The 18,362-nt window shown below is 54.3% G+C and overlaps 1 protein-coding gene across 7 annotated transcripts in view; it reads right to left on the bottom strand.

Annotated features, from left to right (window-relative positions):
* KDM4B (lysine demethylase 4B) overlaps positions 1 to 18,362 on the bottom strand; it is a 134,651-nt gene that overhangs the window by 115,822 nt on the left and 467 nt on the right. The window lies entirely within an intron of this gene.

The raw sequence follows: 18,362 nt of genomic DNA, 5'->3' as shown, positions 1-18,362 counted from the left end.
TAAAATGTCATTACTACCCAAAGCAATCTACACATTTAATGCAATCCCTATCAAAATACCACCAGCATTTTTCACAGAGCTGGAACAAACAATCCTAAAATTTGTATGGAATCACAAAAGACCCCAAATAGCCAAAGGCATGTTGAAAAAGAAAACCAAAGCTGGTGGCACCACAATTCCAGACTTCAAGTTATATTACAAAGCTGTAATAATCAAAACAGTATGGTACTGGCACAAAAACAGACACATAGATCAACAGAACAGGATAGAAAACCCAGAAATGGACCCAAAACTATATGGTCAACTAATCTTCAACAAAGCAGGAAAGGCAGTCTCTTCAACAAATGGGTGTTGGGAAAACTGGACGGCCACATGCAGAAGAATGAAACAACCACTTTCTCACACCATACACAAAAATAAACTCAAAATGGATGAAAGACCCCCAATGTGATGCATGAAACCATAAATATCCTGGAGAACACAGGCAGTAACCTCTTTGACCTTGGCTGTAGCAACTTCATACTAGACACGTCTCCAAAGGCAAGGGAAGCAAAAGCAAAAATAAACTATTGGGACTTCATCAAAATAAAAAGCTTTGGGGCAACTGGGTGGCTCAGTGGGTTGAGCATCTGACTCTTGATTTCAGCTCAGGTCGTGATCTTGGGATCATGAGATCGAGTCCCGCGTCAGGCTCCCCACTCAGCGGGGAGTCTGCTTCTCTCCCTCTGCCCCTCCCCCACCCCACTCACAAGTGTATGCACGCGCACATGTGCACGCTCTCTCTAAAAATAAATAAATAAAATCTTTTAAAAAATAATAATAAAAATAAATAAAATTAAAAGCTTCCGCACAGCAAAGGAAACAACAAAACTAAAAGACAACCTAGGGAATGGGAGAAGATATTCACAAACGATATATCCAATAAAGGGTTAGTAGCCAAAATATATAAAGAACATATTAAACTCAACACCCAAAAAATGAATAATCAAATTAAAAAATAGGCAGAAGCCATGCTCAGACATTTTTCCAAAGATGACATACAGAAGGCCAACAGACACATGAAAAGATGCATACCACCACTCATCAGGGAAATGCAAATCAAAACTATGATATCACCTCACACTTGTCAGAATAGTTCAAATCGCTGTATCTCTCTCTGTCAAATAAATAAAATCTTAAAAAAAAAAAGAAAGAAACAACAGATGTTGGCGAGGATGCAGAGAAAGGGAAACCCTCTTACACTGTTGGTGGGAGTGCAAGCTGGTGCAGCCACTCTGGGAAACAGTATGGAGGTCAAAAAGTTAAAAATAGAAATAGGTATTTACCCAAAGGATACAACATACTAATTCAAAGGGATACATGCACCCTGATGTTTATAGCAGCACTATCAATAATAGCCAAACTATGGAAACAGCCCAAGTGTGTGTCCACTGATGAATGGATAAAGAAGATGTGATATTGGGGTGCCTGCGTGGCTCAGTCGTTAAGCATCTGCCTTCGGCTCAGGTCATGTTCCCAGGGTCCTGGGATCGAGCCCTGCTCAGCGAGAAGCCTGCTTCTCCCTCTCCCACTCCCCCTGCTTGTGTTCCCTCTTTCGCTGTGTCTCTCTCTGTCAAATAAATAAAGTCTTGAAAGAAAGAGAGAAAGAAAGAAAGAAAGAAAAAGAAAGAAAGAAAGAAAGAAAGAAAGAAAGAAAGAAAGAAAGAAAGAAAGAAAGAAAGAAAGAAAGAAAGAAAGAAAGAAAGAGAAAGAAAGAAAGAAAGAGATTTGGGGATTTACAAATATGTGGAAATTAAAAAACATTTTTTTTTTTAAGATTTATTCGAGAGAGAGAGAGCACATGCGCGCAGCAGAGAGAAAGGGAGAGTCAGGCAGACTCCCCGCTGAGCACGGAGCCGGATGTGGGGCTCAATCCCACAACCCTGAGATCATGACCTGAGCTGAAACCAAGAGTCTGGTGCCACCCAGGCGCCCCCCCCAAAAAACATACTCTTAAATAACCAATGGGTAAAAGAAGAAATCACAAGCAAAATTAGAAAACACTTTGAGGTGAATGAATATGAAGACACGCTAAACCAAAACTTACAGAACACAGGAAGCAACACTTAGAGGGAAAGGCACAGCGGCCTATAGGAAAAGAAGAAAGCTCGCAAATCAATAATCAAAACTTGTACCTTACACCGGAAGAAGAGCAAACTAAACCTAAAGCAATCAATAAGAAGGAAATAATAAAGATCAGAGCGGGCGCCTGGGTGTCTCAGTTGGTTGGGCGACTGCCTTCGGCTCAGGTCATGATCCTGGAGTCCCTGGATCGAGTCCCGCATCGGGCTCCCTGCTCAGCAGGGAGCCTGCTTCTCCCTCTGACCCTCCCCCATCTCATGTGCTCTCTCTCTCTCTCTCATTCTCTCTGTCTCAAATAAATAAATAAAATCTTTAAAAAAAAATAAATAAATAAAGATCAGAGCAGAAATGAACAGAATAAGAGAAAACCAACAAAAGCAGGAGTCGGTTCCATGAAAAGATCAACAAAATTAATAAACCTTTAGGTAGAGTAATCAAGAAAGAAAAGATTCAGTTTGCTAAAATCAGGAATGAAAGATGAGACCCTATCACTACCACCCACCTTATAGAAATACAAAGGATTATAAAATAATATTGGCGTGGAAAGCTACTGAGCAGTAAAAAGCAATGAACTACTGATACAGGCAACAACTTGGATCCCCAAAGGCAACACATGATGTATGATTCCATAACATTCTGGAAATGACTAGATTATAGAGAAGAACAGATCAATGGTTGCGGGGACCTGGGGGTGGGAGTGGGGAGTAACTCCTAAGGGAAAGCACAAGCAGGCTCATTCGTGTTGATGGGACAGCTCTGTATCTTGAGTGTGAAGGGGGTTACACAAATCTGTGCAGCTGATGTCACTAAAACATACAAAAAAGTGAGCGCAGGATAAAACTGGTAGAATCCCAGTAAGGCCCAGCGTATGTTACGCCAATGTCAATCTCCTAGTCTTGACAATGCACTGTGGTTATAGCAAATTATCACCACTGGGGGAAGATGCGTGAAGAGTACACGGGACCTCTTTGAACCATTTTTTAAAAGATTTTATTTATTTATTTGAGAGAGAGAAAGAGAGAGCACAAGTCGGGGGAGGGAAGGGGCAGAGAGAGAGGGAGAAGCAGACTCCCTGCTGAGTGCAGAGCCCAACATGGGGCTCGATCCTACGACCCTGAGATCATGGCCTGAGCCAAAGGCAGACACTTAACCGACTGCTTAACCGACTGAGCCACCCAGAAGCCCCTCTTTGTACCATTTTTGCAACTTCTTGGGAGTCTGTTAACTCTTGAAAAATAAAAAGTTTTAAAAATTATTTAAAATATTTCACATGGATGACAGGATGGAAGGGCAGACTGTCATATGGGTTGATGGTTTGGGGCTGGGTGATGGGGACAAGCGGGTTCTTTATCCTATTCCGTCTATCTCAGTATGTGTTCCAAGTCTCCATAATAAAAAGCTTAAAATATAAATGCATGGCCACTAACAAGGGCCTTCTCCATCCAGACTTACAAACACCCTTCAAACTGTATCATCATCAAGACTGCAGCCCCTTTTGCCAGATATGATACCAGAAACAATGGCCAGAGAGACCACCAGAGCTGCCTGGGGGTTTCACAACACAGACCCTAAAGAGATGCAGGATGGTCTGAATGCCACCTTGAATAATGTATTCCAAGTGGCACGTGAGATCTGCCTAATGCGCACGATCTCTAAAATGAGCTCTGCCCAACGCCAGGCTCTCACTTCCCATACAGCATTTCTCCTCCAGCCAAGGTAACAAGTCCTGCCAGGACCCACCCACCCCCAGGCCGTCATTCCAGAGCAGAAACCTGAACTGCTAACTGCTCATGGGCAGGGGATTTTTGCAAAGCTTTCGGAGTCTTGCATTCTGCAGGTTTCTCCTTTTCAGAGCCCCCATTTCGAGGTGAAAATGATCTGCTCTCACACCAAGGTCTCAACTCATTCTAAACAAGAAAATTTAGGGCGCTTGTGTGGTTCAGTTGGTTGAGGGTCTGCCTCCGGCTCAGATCATGATCGTGGGGTCCTCGGATCGAGCCCCTCATCAGGCTCCTTGCTCAGCGGGGAGTCTGCTTCTCCCTCTCCCTCTGCCCATGCTCTCTCACTCACTCTCTCAAATAAAGAAATAAATCTTAACAAAAAAATTTTTAAGGGAGAAAAATAAAGGAAAGAAAGACTGGTTGACACAACCAATGGGATGAGCTCATATGGCCCAACCTTGCCCAGTCATCCTGGGAGAAGCAAAAACCAGCACCCCCCCCACCCCGCCACCCCGAGTAGCTTCCACTCTGGGCCCAGCATCCAAATAGAGACAAGCCCACTCATGGAGCACTCTGCCAACTGTCCCCACATGCAAACTCCTCCAATGACAACAATCCTCTCAGGTAGGCACCCTTATGTTACCTATCACCAATAAGGAAGATGAGGCCCAGAGAGGTCAAGCAACTTGCCCAAGGTCACAAGGTTGGGAGGAAGGGTGGAGCCGCGGTTTGAAACCAGCTGTTCCAACCTGGGAGTCGGCACTGATTCCTCTTTCCCACACATCCAATCCACTCGTGAGGCCTCACTGGTCCACTGCCTCCAAAATCCCAAGTCCAGTCCTCCTTGCCCCCAGACCAGACCACACTGTCATCGCTCTCCTGGATGACCACTGGAGTTCCCTCCCTGCTTTTACTCCTGACAGCCACCAGAGGGGTCTCTGAAAACACATAAATCTCTGCCTTCATCATTACCTCCCCAGGCTTCTCCCTGCCCTTAATGGGGTCTGGCTTACGGCAGTTTAAGTGGCCGAGCCACCTGGCCTGGCCTCTCTGAACCTCAGGGCCTACGTCTCTCCTGCAAGCTCATCATGTTCCAGCTACATGGGATCCCTTCCAATCCTCAAACATGCCAAGCTCATTTCCGCCTCAGGACCTCTGCACGTACTATTTGTTCTTCCACTTGGAACTTCTTGTTCCAGATCTCCTCAAGGTTGGCACCTCCTAGTCATTCAGATCTCTGCCCAAACGTCACCTCCTTGGAGCGGATTCCTGTCCACCCAATTAGGGCAGGATCACCCCCTGTACCTCCCAGTCAAATCACTCCCTCGCTTCAACACCCAGGAGCCATCTCTTCCTTGCTGGCTACTTAGCACCCAGCCTGGCACAGTGAGCATGGAGATGTCTGGCAGGCCACCAGGGCTGTGGTGTGCCTTTGTTGTCTTCTACAAAGTTGGGGCTGGAGGAGTCAGCTCATCCTAAGCACTGAGGCTCCTACGGGGTGGCCAGGGATGAGAGCCCCCTGCCAAGCGCGTCTTAATGTATCTCACCCCGTTTACCTCTAGCAAGGAGAGCACGTGAGGATGCCAAGGCCCAGACAGGGGGCACCATGTGCCCCAGGTTAGTGGCAGAACAGGTTTGGGAGCTGGGGTCCCATTCTCAGTGCTGGCTCTAGACCCAGGCCAAGTCTGGAGGATGAGATGCTGGTCTCCCCCAAAATCCCCTGGGGAGGTCTTCCTGAGTGCCTGGACTGGTAGGGATTGCTGTACACGGTGGGGACAGCTCTGGGACCCCCGCCCAGGCTCCTCTCCAGGTCCCACAGCCACCACTGCTCCAGGCTAGCCTCACGCGGGAGCCAGCAAGGGGGCGTGCACCTCAGGGAGCAAGGCCGACATTTAGGGGACCGATCAGAGCTGGGGAGGCTCTCTTTTATGCTATGGGACTGTTCAAGAGCCAGGGTGGAAATCCCAAATGCAGACACACGGAGGCAAAGAGTGGAGGGTTCTGGCGGTTTCCGGAGGACCCCCACCAGGCCTTCCTCCACGGGCCCAGTCCAAGTCCCCAGGAACAGCTCTGGCCTGGGGGCTGGACGCTCTCGCCGGCCAAGGGGATGTGGGGCTCTCTCAGGCCCGGTTTACCCGAGCAGCAGGGGCATCCCAGGCAGCCCTGCCCTCTGGAGAGCCCGCTCCGACCTCACCCCTCCTCAGTGCTGGGGGCCAGGCCCGTGCCCAAGCCCTCCACCCATCCTGACCACACTGAGCTCCAGGCACCCAGCCTACGTGACAGGACCCCTACAGGGCCATGCAGCCAGTCCCCACCAGGGACCCCAGCCTCCCCAACTACCCGCCTCAGCCCTCAGGGCAAGCAGGAAGTCCTATCAGCCCCAAACTGATGGCTGGACCCCAGGAGCACAAAGGGACCCTCACAAAGTCCACCAGACTGCACACACACACCTCAGATGCTCACAGGGACTACAGAACGCCTTGCCTGTTTTGGTTTTGTCTCAAAGGCACTGCTGAGTTTGCTATCGTGAAGACGAGTTACGTTTGTAATAAAGACCCTTCCGGCAGGCTTGTTGGGAAAACGGCCATGTGACTCGGCTGACCCCAACGTTCCCAGGCCTTCTTTTGGTTAAAGGCTAAGTTATTTAATACAGGGCGACCTGGGGCTTCACGGTGCAGGGGCTGGAACCCAGTGTCACAGGGGCCGCACCAAGGACACCTGTGCCTGAGCCGTGGCAGCCGAGGGGCACCAAGCCTCACCAAGAGCTGTTCACGTCCAGGGCTGCTCTGCAAAATCCACAGGCTCACCCCCAGCCCTCACGCAGGCCTGAGCAGCGCCATTCGGCCCAGGAGGCCGGTTTTCCAGGCTGGCGGCTCCAAGTTCATTTTTATGGCAGCCCCAAGTTCACTGGAGGAGAAAATCCAATGAGGCATGTGGAACAGGCCACAGGACTCCGAGTTCTGGCCTGGCTGCCTCCGGTCCAGCGTCCCCGAGGAACAGCGCCCTTGCTTCCTGGTCCATAAATCCCCAGCCAAACCCTCCTACCTGCCCCATTAAAATAAAGAAGCTCCAGAGGAAGAAAAAACAAACATTTTCAAGGCACCTTCTAATAACCTTGACTGTTCCTTAACTCCCTTCCCAGCATAAATACGGAACAGCGGTGTGAAAACCATGGGCGACTCTGGAATGGGAAGTGGTTTTAGAAACTTCGGTTGCAATACCTTGATTCACGGGCAACAAAAGACAAGTGCAGAGAAAAGCTGTTACTGTGATCGACCGAAGGCTCTCAAGGCCGGCCCGTCGTTCTCTGTAGGGCTGTCCTGGGCACCATGGGGGACTGAGCGGCATACCCCCCCCTTGCGGCGACCACAGATGTCACCAGGCACCAGCCAGCACATAGCCCTGGGAGCACAGCTGCCCTGGGGTAGGAACTATTCCACGAATGGATTTTCAGGTATCGACTCAGCTCATTTCACCCACCCTTGAAGCAGAGACCTTCGCTGTCATCCCCATTTTGGAGATAAGGACACAGACCCAGGTCAGGCGCATGGGTACAAGCCTCCGGCTGCTCATCCCACTCGGCTCTCCTGCCTTGAGACCTCAGGCCATTTAAGATGGTCTGCAGCTGGGGGGTACAATTTCCCAGCTACACTACTACACGAGTCTCTCTCCTGGGTCCTCCCACGGCCAAAGCAGCGTTCCAAGTTCCTGCAAGGCCCTCCCGGAAACAGCTCGAGCTCTAAGCTCACGGCTCCCCAGGACAGCCAGCTCCATGCCACACATGCCCTGCCCTGGGCTTAGCCACCAGGACTCATCGGCCCTCGCAGCCGGGATGAGGTTTTAGGCACCTGTCAAACATGAGAGGCAGCACTGCAGGGGTGCACAGGAGGGGTTGGGACCACGGCCGTGGGGCTCAACACCCCAGAGAGAGAGGCAGCACCGCAGGCCAGCGTGGCTCAGCCCCTGCATCTCAAGAGCCCGGACTTCGGCTGTTTCCACTTCCCCACAGCACCCTGATATGTGGCCCTTCCCGAGGCAGGCTGTCCCGACCTCTGGGTCGGGCCCACAGCCTCCTCCTCCTCCTCCAAACACTGGCTTGATTCCTACCACCTCCATGAAAGGCTCAGGGCCTCCCCTGGGCCCCCACAAAGGGCTCTCCCTTGGCCACACCCCCCTGCGGTGGGTCAGCGCCCTCCCCCCTCAGCGGCCTCAGCCAGTTTATGCTGGCTCAGTCTCATCTCTCCAGCTAGAGGTGGAGAGCTCCAGAACTTCAGATGGACCAGGAAGGTGGGCAGGAACAGGAGGCGGATGGAAGGGCCCAGTCTCCACTAAGCGCCAGGTACCTCCACGGCTAGCGTCCCCGACCCCATCACAGGGCTCAGCTTATCCAGGGACTGAGGTCCCCCTGAAGAATCGGCCCGTGAGGGGCCAGCACTAAGCGTGAGCTACAGCCAACAAGCCGAAGCCTCAGGACCAACGGAACAAAACAAAACACAAAGGAGCGTAAAATAACTCGGTAACTATTTTTATAGTGATCACATGTTAAAACGTTAACATTTTGGGGTGCCTGGGTGGCTCAGTCGTTAAGCGTCTGCCTTCGGCTCAGGTCATGGTCCCAGGGTCCTGGGATCAAGCCCCACATCGGGCTCCTTGCTCGGTGGGAAGCCTGCTTCTCCCTCTCCCACTCCCCCTGCTTGTGTTCCCTCTCTCGCTGTCTCTCTCTCTGTCAAATAAATAAAATCTTAAAAAAAAAAAAAGTTAACACTTTGGGTATATGAGGTTCAATAAAAATACGTTAGTCAAATCAATTTCATCTGTTCCCTTTTACCTTCCAATGTGGCTACTAGAGAAACTGCACTTACACAGGGGCCTGCTTTGCATCTTTACTGGACGGCGCTGCCTTGGGAAAGACGTGTTTTCATGTCTCACATTTAGCTCACTGAGGCTTTGGGAGTCCGTTTTTGTATATGGCGTGAGGCGGGGACCAACTTTGTCACCGGACATTCGGGGAGCGTTCATGCATGTACCTGCAGGGCATTCTCCCATGAGCTCGGGACACCCCGGCTCACAGGTAGCCTCTGCCAGGGGGCCGGAAGGGCACACACACATGGGCGGGCGTCACTGTCCCCAGAGGGAAGGTGCCAGCCAGGCACGCAGGAGGACGTGGGGCTGTCCGGCTGCGTGCTGCTGCGAACCCACGCCCCTCGAGGCCCTCCCCCTCCCTGGAGAGCCCCGCTGCATTTCTGAATCGCCCAGGGTGGTGATGCCACCACCCCTGGAGGACAAAGGGGCAGCCACTTACCTCTCTAACTCAGGGGGGGTGGGGGAATACCCAGGCAGGAACCGAGGCCCACTTGCAACTCATGGGCTAGTGGGCTTCATGGGGCCCCATAAGGGCTAAGGGGACACTTAGCTACCCAGTCGCTGCCTTCTAAGAGACAACTCACAACCCCGTAAGGCTGGGGCCAGGAGGACCAGGAAAGGAAAGTGGCCCAAAGGAGGCAGCTCACTTTAAAAGCTGCTGGCCAGACTGTGTGTGTGTCGGCGGGGGGGGTCTCACAGAAAGGAGGGCGTGAGAAGGGCTTCTCCCGAGCCACATGAAGCTCTCAGGGAGGCCCACTCAGGCTTGGAAAATGAACGGCCAACCAGGCCAGCAAGAACCAGGACACCCCTTTCTGGCCTAAGCCCTGGCAGACTACGGGCAGGGAGGCCCCAGGCCTACCGACCAGAAGGTGAACCTACAGGACACAGGAAATAGATAAGCCAGAGCCGTAGGGGCCAGGGCCACGCTGCTCCATGGAACAGACACTCAGAGGCCCTGCTCTGCACGGAGAGGTCCCACAGGAAACCCACTGGGCCAGCCTGGGCTGGAGCAAGAAGAGGGCAGGCAGGTGAGGACTCACCGCTGAATACAGGAATCCAGAACTGGGCACGCAAAGGGCAGCCTGAGCACCTCCCGCAGGTGAGCTGGGTCATCATGCCTGACGTTCCAGGCCTCCCTCATCTTCAGAACCCAGCCCCACACCCACAGGCCCCGCCTCCCCACACAGATGCTCAGGGAGGGAACCAGACACAGGCCACACGGTGTGAGTCCACTTACGTGGAATGTCCAGAACAGGCCCATACATAGATAGGAGGGGGGGTTGTGGGTGCCAGGGTGGGGGGCGGGGGAGTGACTATTTAATAGGTATGTTGTTTCCTTCTGAGGTCCTGGAATGTTCTGGAATTTGAGAGTTGTGATGGCTGCACAGATCTACAAATGTTCTAAAAAACAACGAATTGTCCACTGAACTGTCTACTGAAAAGGGTGAATGTTCTGGTATGTGAATATCTCAATAAAAATATGAGGGGCAACTGGGTGGCTCAGTCAGTTAAGTATCTGCCTTCAGCTCGGGTCATGATCCCAGGTCCTGGGATCGAGCCCTGCATCGGGCTCCTTGTTCAGTGGGGAGCCTGCTTCTTCCTCTCCCTCTGCCTGCCGCCCCCTGCTTGTGCTAACTCTGTCAAATAAATAAGATCTTAAAAATATATGTTTATTTATATTTATAATTATATAATTATATATATTTACATGTACATATATATATATAATTTTTTTTTTTTAAGGGGCACCTAGCTGGCTCAGTCAGTAGAACATGCAACTCTTGGTCTTGGGGTCATGAGTTCAAGCCCCATATTGGGCACAGGGTTTACTTTGAAAATATACATATAAAACAACAACAACAGGGCAGAAGGACTTTACGAAGAGCTACTCTAGAAAATTCAGGTCTGGTCATCCTACCGGAGCCAGTCTTTGAGCAACTGTCTGTGGCTCTCCCCAGTGACCTGAACAGCTCTGGTCTTAGACTCTGGGATCCCTGAGGGCCTCCTCTCCCCTTAACCCCTCGGAGCCTGGCTGGGGGGGGGGGTGGGGAAGACACCCAAGAGACAGGCGGGCTTCCCTGCCTCCCCTGTGCTCTTCACACAGGTCCCCCAGGCCACGGCCCTGAGCACCCCCTACAAGTTCCCCTCTTCCACCGCCTGCCAGCTCATCATCGCCCATGATGACAAGGCTCAGCTCAAGTGGTGACTCTTCTATCATCTTCCTGGCCGCTACCCAAGCTAAGACGCTGCCCTTGCCCTGTGCTTCCACCGGCCCAGTTTCTACATATCTTGGCACCTCTGCTCCCCCGCTCCCCTCTGGGCCCCCAGCCCCTCTGCCTTCCACCGTGGGCCATGGCCCCTGCGGGCAGGAGGCGCTGCTCATCCGGCCACCACCAGCACCTGGCGAGACACAAGCAGGGTTGACAACAACTGTCACCCTCAACAGATACTGGCAGATGCCCTCCCAGGGCTCCCATGGCCGTGTGTCCACGAGGAAGCCACGGCCTGGCCCGGATCACGGAGATGAGCCACGGGTCAGCAGGCCAAGGGCCACGTGTGAGGAGCCTTCTGTGATTCTTGATTCTGCACGTTTGCCCTGAGGCTGGCGGGCCACACGGCCTGGGCATCTGCGGAGGCTGCCCTGCCCACTCTGCCTGTGCCCACCGCATGCAGGTCTCAGCGGCTAGCAGGCTCCCTGCACCCACCTGTCCAACCACCCGGCCTTCCTTGGGCGGGGCCCGGCGAGAGGCGCCCCAAGCGCAGAGCGGCCAGTTTCCCAACGAACACCACTGCCTGGGAGTCGAGGCTCTGGGCCGCCTTTGGTGCAAGCGGGACACAAGGACGCGGGCGCGGCCAAGACCATTCTCTGGTTTCCACGCACTGCAGCCCCGGAAGAGAGCGCAACAGGACGCCTTCTCTCCCAGAGGGGTGTCACTGAACCAGCCTTCTCTCCTGACTCCCTACTCTTCCTTGGGGAGACTGAGTTAGAATAATGTAGCGAATCAAGAGTTTAAATTCCAGGGGCTTTACTCACACGCAAGCTAGACACAAGCAAGTCTCTCAACTCGTGACTATGATAATCAGATCCATGCAACCCGCCGACCTCAGATGGGAGGCCCACTGCGCCGAGGGCCAACTCTTCCTGATAGATGGGATTTTAAAGGAGACAGTGGGGGAACAGTGGGCATTTGAAGGGGCCGGCAGCAAAACGACGGAATCTCCCAATCCGGCTGCCCAGCCAGGGTCCCCCTCACTCCTTCGGGGTGCCCAAGAGGAGACCACCCCAGCCAGCTCCCGGGCCGTTGTCTGGGCTGCCCAGAAATGCTGGGGCGTGCAGCCCATTCCCACCCCACTTGCGGTCCGGGGATCCCCGCCACCCCCGTCATCAGGCCATCACTGTGCCTGCTGGTGGCTTCAGGCTGGCTCTTGGTCAAAGGAGGCCTTGGGGACCCATCCCCTGGCTTCTTGTGCACAGAGCACAGCTCCAGACGCACTGCCAGCTCATCAGACACAAATCCTCTCTCTCCACCTTCTCTCCCTGGAGACCGGGGCAAGCAGCCGCGAAACCAGGTAGGCGGGCCCACCTCCGCCCCTACCTGCCCAGAAGGTGCCATCATTTGGGAGAAGATCTGGAGCGCCCCAGCTAGAGATCACCCCTTCGCAGCTCGCTATATAGGCTCATCTGAGAAATGTAACTGTGATCATGTGTCAGCAAACAGGGCCAAATCCTACGTTAGTTATTGCTCTGATCTGTACCGGGAGACCCACTCGGGGGGCATGGTGGCCCTCGGCGGCCTGCTTCCTGACTACTCACTCTCTGTCCACTGAACAAACCCACTCGAGGCCTCCAGCCCCAAGAGTCACAGCCCAGAGCGACAGGACAGCGAAAGCACGGCCGCCTGTGGGGCAAAGACAGCTCCTCACACAGGGTCCGTCAATGCCTCCGGCACCCACCAGTGCCCGTGTGCACTTGCTGGGACCCCAGAGGTGGGGTGAGAAGCGAGGGGAGGGAAGGAAAGGAGGGAGGGAGAGATGGAGGGGCACAGAAAGACAGAGAGAGTCCAAAAAGGACAGGCAAATTTGGAACCCTCTCCAGAGTGTTTATTTCAATCAACTAAAGAAGGCGTGCCCGCAAATGAACAGTATGCTTTCTTGACAAGTCAAAACGTTCCTGGGAAGGTACCAAATATACGACACTATGTCCTTGGCTCGGAAATCCCACGTCGGCCGCTGTCCTCCTGCCACGGTCGCGGTAGCAGTGGACGAGCAAGACGGAGCGAGTGTGGCCGGCCACACTCCTGGGCCCGCCACGTGCCATCTGACAGTCACCTTGTCGTCCACGCGCCCCACAAAGCTCAGCGTTCACACCCACGGAAGCCACCTCTTCCGAGTGTCCCTGTGGAGACCCAGCTGGCAGGTGACTATAAAAACCACCTCGCAGGACTCGGCCGCCCCTCCCGACGAGGGCGCAGGTGTTGGTAAAGAGGATGGGTCAGATGCTTACAAAACGAAATGATTGGGAAACTCGTCTTCCTTTTAAACCCTCAGCCTCTGCCAGGCCAAAACAAAACTCCTCAGGCCAAGAAGACTCCTTCCCCATCTTCGGAGAATATTTCTTCCCAACCTTCTGGGGTGCGGTACGCAAGGGAGGGGCATGAAAAAGTCAGGCTCAGACAGCGAGGTATCTGCCCCCGTTCACAGCTACTTTTTATTCCTCCTTCATTTTGGGGTTATTTGGGTGGACAGCATCATAATATTTTCTTGTATTTCCCTTGAAACAACCCGGGACCCTTTTTTTTTTTTTTAAATACAGAGTAGGACTCTAACTGCTTTGATGTAAGAAAGCTGGAAATTCATTCAGTAAAGGAGTGTTGACTGAACACCCACCGCGTGCCAGGAACTGCCCCAGGTGCTGGGGAGACACGCAGCCGCCAGCAGAGACGTCGCTCCTCCAGCACTGACCTCACACCCTGGTGGTAGGTGTTCCCAGACTACGGCCCACAGCTCAAACCCAGCCCACCACCTGTTTTTGTACAGCCTCTGAGCTAAGAGTGGTTTTGACCTTTTTTAATGTTTGGGTGAGAAAAAAAAAAAAAATCAAAGAAAGAAAACCAGTTCATCACAGGTGAAAAGCATGTGAAATTTACAATTCTGTGACCACGAATAGTTTTACTGAAAAACAGGCACACTCACTCATTCCCACAGTTTTGTGCCGTAATGGCAGAGCAGAGGAGTTGGGACAGACTGGCCTGCAAAGCCAGAACTACTGACTCTCTGACCCTTTACAGAAAGAGTTTCTGTTCTCCTGGATGAGACAGACAATAGATACATAAACAGATTAATGTGTGTGTTTACAGTAGTGCTGAATGCAAAGAAAAGGCAGGATGGGGAGAGAGGGTGGCTGGAAGGGTGAGTTTAGGCAGTGTGGCCAGGGATGGCCTCTGAGCTGAGATGTGAATGACAAGGAGCCAGCTGGCTAGAAGAGTGAGGGAAGAGCAAGTGCAAAGGCCCTGAGGCAGGGCAGGGAAGAGTAGGCAGGGAAGCTGGTTACGAATGAGGGAGCAGGCACAGGAGGGGGGGCGGTAGGGCAAGGAGAAAGGACAGACCACAGAGGACAGAGCAGGGAGGCTACGGGAAGGGGTCTCGAATTTTTTCCAGGAACAACAGGAAGCTACTGGAGCGTTCTGAGTAGAGGCAGACCACTTTTCAAGTTTTTAAAAGCTCCTTGAGGAAGCAGGAGTGAAAAGTGACAGACCAGTGGGGACACCTTATCTAACCAACAAGCCGCTCCCAGAATAGGCCAAGTCAAAGCAGGGAGGAAACTCAGAAACCAACTCATCCAACAACAAAATCAATTCATCAATCCTCTCGGGCCTTACTACTGCGGTGACCCAAACCTGTTTTTTTTTAATATCAGAGTTAAATCCAGTTCACTGGATAAAAATGTCTGCAACCAGCGTAAGAACAGCCCCGCGACTTCATGGACATTACTATTCAGGAGGAGGCAAGATTAAAGAAGTGAGTCACCTCAAAGTCAACTTAAAGAGAACTGTTAAGCAAAGTGACAGGAAGAGGTATGGTGACCGGGGCGGGGGGGGGGGGGATGGGGACAGGTGGAAGCCAGCCTGGGCAGGGCACCCGCACGGGCTCCGGGTGAGGACAGCCCCGGAAGAGCCCTGAGCCATGCCCATCAGGTGGCACGGGCAAGTCTGTGGATGCACCCCTCTCCAGGAGGGGAAGCTGCAGGCTGGGAAGGGCCGGGGAGAGGCAGAGCGACAGCCGGGAAGGACCTGGACAGCCAGGCTGAGTTTGGCCAGACACCGTTTGCAAACACAAGCCCCTCCCTATTCAAGGACAGAGGGGAGGAAGGGGACAAAGGGGACCAGAACTTGAGGCAGAGTGGGGTCGTAGCCAAGTATCAGACTGCTGCAGGGTTAAAGGTTAAGTGACAGGATCTCCCTCAGGGGCAACTGTGTCCCCCAGGGGACACTCGGCAATGTCTGAGGACATCTGCGGTTCTCACACTGGGGGTGCTCTGGGCATCAAGTGGGCAGGGCCAGGGATGCTGCTCAGCCCCCCAAGTGCCCACTACGGTCCCCCGGAGGACAATCCGATCGAATGTGGACAGGCAGAGGGAGCCCCTGACAGAAGCAGATGCCACGCACCAGTAATCAATCCAGTCCAGCCCGAGCCTCTGGTGCCACACAAAGCATTCAGTGCTTCTCATCCCCTTTGATCCCCCACAATGACCTAGCATGGGTTCTCATTACACCCATTTTATAGATGAGGAATCGGAGGCCCAGAGAAGGGAAGTGACCTGCTCCAGAGGAGGAATTTGAACCCGGGTCCCTCACACTTGGAAGCCTGTCTGCGGAACAGAGAGGACAGGAACCCAGGGACACGGCCAAGAACAGCAGGTCAGAACGGAGTCCAGGTTCGGCCCTGTCCTCTGCTGCCCAGCATCCTCAGCCAGAGCAGAGGGACCAGGGCGGGGCAGGAAAGAGCTGGAGCACAGAGGCCCCACGGAGCAGCCACGGGGCAAGTCTCTGGAGCAGAGCCAGGAGCCCTGGCCGGCCGAGGCTGTGGGTGAGGCACGGTGGTGACCGAGCAGGTCTGTGGGGCCCTCCACAGTCATGCCCTCTGCAAGTAGTTCATTCGCTCTCCACCCCGCCCCCCAACTTGGGAAGGTTTAGCGACCCCCCAACTCTGTTCCTGAGCAAGGGACTGGCCCAAGGTCACACAGCTCTGACCCCCCCCACCACACTTCCACAGCCCAGGAAGAAAGCCACAAAGACAAAGGCTCATTTGCCAGCTCCTCAGCCCATCACCACCCATCCCGTGTCCCTGCCCATTCCCTGAGCCAGTCCCTGCGGATGGTGGGCTTCACACCCCAGGACCCCCACCTCTCCCTTCCCCCATTAGAACCGAGGCCTCCTCAAGTTAGGAATTCTCTATAACCTGTCCCAGTGCTCCACAGCCCCCCCCCCCCCCCCGGCCGCCTTCTCACAGGTGTCAGATAGAAGCCAGGAACAGATGGCAGAGCCCCTCCAGGGGAAGGAGGTGGGGCACCTGAGGGCAGGGGCAAGAAACCAGCAGAGGCCCGGGCGGCGAAATGCGGGATCAAGTACAGACAGAGCGGCCAGGGCGGGGGGAAAGGGGCTTGGCAGGGTGGGGCTGGGGGGAGGGGGCCGACCACCCCAGAAGGTTCCTGCAGGATGGCACAGGGACTGAGGAAAAGTACAACAAAGGCCGGGCGGGGTCCTAAAGGACCAATCAGCACTACCTTTCAGCGCCAGTATTTCACATCTCCTTAGCAGCCCACCCCCAACGAGGAAAGGATCAGAAAATGGGAGAAAATCAATTGTTCTGGGACCTGTATATATTTCAAGTCTCAACAGCTACACACTCACATGAGTGTGCACACACACGCACAGGCGGCGACTGACACAGGACCCGCATGCACGTGCCGCAACACCTGGGCGCATTTGGGCAACCACACCTCGGCCACCCCCTGTGCTCCCCAGCAGGGACGTCCCCCAGGGCAGGGCAGCCTGACCGGCGTGGTGTCCCCAGCCCAAATGGAGGAACACCAAGATTTGCCAAGCATCCAATCAGAAACACGGAAAGAGGGCCAGCGAGTTTCAGAAACCCTCGACTCAGATAATCACAAGTTGACTCCACGACTTTCACACTCTGTCCTTCAAGTTTCCAAAAAACAAGCTGCAAAGACGGGAGAGGCCGTCCACAGCTCTTGCAGAGGTGGCGAGAAAAGGCTGACCGGCGAGTTGACAAACCCTCCCGAAGCCTCATAAGGAAGCTATTATTTGAGAATTAGGGGAGTCATTAGCTCTCGGATGGCAGAGATAAAAGCACATAGAGTCATCTAATGAGCCCGTTTTAGGGCTTTCTCCAGCCTGGGGACAACCACATAAAGAGCTGTTGAGGCAGAGGGGTGGGGCAGGGCACCCAAGCCTTGAATGCATCCCAGTATCCTCCGACCCCAAGACACAGCCAGCACCCAGTGGGGCGCAAAGGAACTTGCTGAATAAATGCAGCTGACGGAAACACATGGACAAGAACACACTCTTTACATGTTGCAGGATCACTGGATTGCGCTGAACAGAAGCACCTTCTCACTAGTTTCATAACTCGAGAAACAGTTCCCCAGGTGCACCTGAATTATTAAAACAAAAGCATCCTCCCCCCAACCAAACAGATGGGACACCACCGAAGAGCAGTCCACGCCTCCCCCGCCCCCAGGGGGAGAACAATCTCCTGCAAAACCTTCCACCGTGCTCAGGTGGACACGCACCCCATTCCACCTGGTGTCATCGCGCCCACTGGGCGCAGACTCGGGCCCCTGCACGTTGCGGGGCAGGTCCCTTGCAAAATGAATCCGTCCCCCCAAGCTCCCACCGGGGTCGCCGCGGGAGCGACTCCACAATCTATTCCTACAGAGAAGAGGGTCTTTGAGATGGCGATGGGGCTCGAAGGGGGAGGCACTCAGGGAACGCGTCTGGCAGCTGCGAGGTGCATACCAAGTGGATACGTTTTTTAATAATAATAATCAAAAAAAATCCAGACTGCACGCTTATTTTAGGGGGCTCGCAGATAGGAAGCGAGTTGGGAAGCCGCGACGGCGCGGCGGGCTGTCTCAGGGCGGGGGTGGGGTGCAGCGATGGCCGTGTCGGGGGCCGCCGCCGAGCAGCGCCCCGGTGACCCCGCCGGGGGCGGAAACGCAGGCGGGGGCTGGCCGGGGCCTGGGATCGCCCGTTCCCTCGCGCTCGCGAGCTCTCTGTCTCTGCCTCTCTCTTCTTTCTTTTTTTTTTTAATTATCAGGATTGTTGTGAATAATAAAAGAGAAGGGCCCAGCCAGGCAGGGCCGGCCGGGCCGGGCCACCCACGCTGTCATCTTTTGTGCAGGGCCGGCGGGGACGCCCCGGCCCAGCCCCCGCGCGCGCCCCCGGCCCCGGGCCGGACGCCCCCGCCTCCCGCCCCCGGCCCCGCCATTGTCCGGCCGCGCCGCCCCCGCCCGAGGCCCGGCGGGCACCCCCGGGCCAGGCGGTTAACGCCCCCAACCGCCTCGCGGGCCGGGACAAAGCGCGGCGGCCGCGGCCCGAACAGGCCGCGCCCGAGGCCTGGGCCTCGAGTCCCGGG

The sequence above is a fragment of the Phoca vitulina genome, unplaced genomic scaffold, assembly GCF_004348235.1.
Source record: "Phoca vitulina isolate PV1807 unplaced genomic scaffold, GSC_HSeal_1.0 scaffold81, whole genome shotgun sequence".
NCBI lineage: Eukaryota > Metazoa > Chordata > Mammalia > Carnivora > Phocidae > Phoca > Phoca vitulina.
This window is presented reverse-complemented; position numbering and strand designations above follow the sequence as displayed.